This window comes from Myotis davidii, unplaced genomic scaffold (genome assembly GCF_000327345.1).
Source record: "Myotis davidii unplaced genomic scaffold, ASM32734v1 scaffold2543, whole genome shotgun sequence".
In the NCBI taxonomy this organism is placed as follows: domain Eukaryota; kingdom Metazoa; phylum Chordata; class Mammalia; order Chiroptera; family Vespertilionidae; genus Myotis; species Myotis davidii.
In genome coordinates this window covers 4851-7275 of record NW_006294469.1, presented here as the reverse complement: position 1 = coordinate 7275, position 2425 = coordinate 4851, and positions in this window count along the sequence as shown.

Sequence of the window (2425 nt, the reverse complement as noted above, 5' to 3'; positions counted from 1 at the left end):
TCAGCGTTTCCAAAGCCCAGCAGCGCACCCCTGTTTGTTTAAGTAGGCTTGCAGCAGGGCTCCAGGGCTGCCTGTGGAGTGGCGATCTTGGGAGACCTGCACACTGGAAAAGCATGCACCTGTAGTATCCAGAGTTCTGCAGCTGTAGGGTGGGGAAACTCAGATTTTGCTGGTGCCCTTGTGGTGGATATGCTCTCATTCCCAGTAGTGGCACACAGGAGCACCTGCAGTGAGTTACTAGCGCAGGCGCACTGAAGCACTCTGAAGTGCCCTGGCATGGTTTGGGCAGGTATCCAGGATGGGTGAATTTCGAATTTCTACTGCCCAGGGGAGTGTGTCCCTATTAGTCCAAGATCAGACCCAGCAGAGGCTCAGCATGGCTTCCCCAAAGTGCCCTGTGGATAGTTGGGCTGAGGGTGAGTGAGCAAATGTAGTGGTGCAGTTCACAGGTGCAGTTCCTGGTGCTGAGCTCTGATGCACTTTGTGGGGCACTGGTGCTGAGGGGCCATGGTGCTTAAGTTGCACAGCTGGGTGTGTGGGGGCAGTTATTTAGGCAGAGGAAATTCAGAATTTCTACTGGGTGGCAGTGAGCCTGTGTTTTTACAAAATCAGACCCAGCTTAGTCTCCCAGTGACTCCTAAGTGAATTCTATGGAGTGGTGTGCCTCGGAGACCTGCATGCTGTAGAGGCGCGAGAATGTGAACTCTGGCAATGTTGGAGGTCTGCTGCTGGGGAGAGGGAGTTTGCACTTACTGTTGCCAGTGGCACAGAGTCACAGAGTCTGCGGGTGTGGCTGCAGGATTTTTGCTGGAGTGGCTGGCGGGTCAGGGGCAGTGTCCAAGGCCTGTCTGGGAGGTGGTGTTGCTGAGTTCCTAGAAGAGGCTGATCTCCCCTTTAAGATGGCATGGCTTCATGGCCTGGTCCAGGAGTCCCGGGAAGACTGCAGCGTAGTAGTCTCTCCGTGTCCCAAAGAGCCTGGTCTGTCAGTGTCTGCTTGCTCTTGCCGGATTTAACTGTCCCTCACCCACTCACATGCAACACACATCCACATGCTCTCCATTCATCCCCTCACTCACTCCCTTCCTATTCCTCACCTCGGTCCTGTCAGCCACCATGTACTATACTTTCAACTATATTTTGGACTGAGAAGCCGCATGCTCTTGTCGTGAACTTGGATATATATTCTAATACTGGCAAGATATCATCTATGCATAGTAATATTTTATTGGGCCAGTACATGCCAAATTGATCACACATATTTGTAATTTATCACTGGTTTAACATGGCTCTCTCCTAATGCTGACTAATTTAAATGTATCAGCTTAGATTTTACTGACCTTTAGCTTTACTATTTCAGGGCTCACATGAAGAGCACCAAAACTCCTTGGAAATATGAGGAATATTACATCTCCCATAAGTATTACTATGTTTCAGTGCTAACTCTTAAACCTAATGCCCATAAATGAGCCTTTCACTAATTTTCTTTGCTCACTCGCTCATCCAAAATTAAAATGGGTAGGCTGCTTATCTATATTCAAGTGCAGAGACATATTCTTCTTAACCCCACTGATGCTCTCAGTACTTGCAATTTTCCAAAATAATTTTCATGTGAGGGTTCTATGATAGACCCTAAAACATCTCTTTACTAATATGAATGAGTCACTTTCACCTTATTTTTCACAACTATGTGCATACTCTGATTTGGCAACTTGCAATGCCTGACTCTTTCAAGTGTGCCATTCTACCCTTGTTTTTATTAAAAACGCACCATCTAAACCCACATTGATCACTTTCAACCTGTTGACAAAATACTTATATTCTGTTGATTAAGATGTAGTTATTTGGTCTCCATATTTCCTCAACAAGTATATGATTATTGGAAACAGAAAATATATCTTGATGTATTTATGTGCTGTTTCGAATTTTCATTCAACCAAAAATTATGTCTTGTCCTTATAATGGCTCTGGCCTTATAATTGAATGGCCTAATACATTTCATGTAGGACACCATTATCAAGGTTTCCTCAGAAGAACATGTGTTGAAATCAAGGATGTATCCTTCTACACTTTACTTGAAACAAGAGCCTTAGTTTGGCTCCATCATGATCTAAACACAGAAACAGTAAGACACATGGCAAGTTTCAGTTATTATATGCCTATTCATCATGCCTGAAAACACATTTCCTGACTAGGTAGATCCCTTAAACCCAAGGTGATTTGAGAACTCCTGTTTGACCTAGTGATCCCACTTCTAGGAATATATCCTAAGAATTCAAAAACACAAATCAGAAAGAATATATGCACCCCTGCTCATTGCAACACAAATTACCATAGCTAAGTTTTGGAAATAGCCCAAGTGTCCATCAATAAATGAGTGAATAAAAAAGTTGAGCTACATTTACACAATAGAATTCCTCACAGTTGT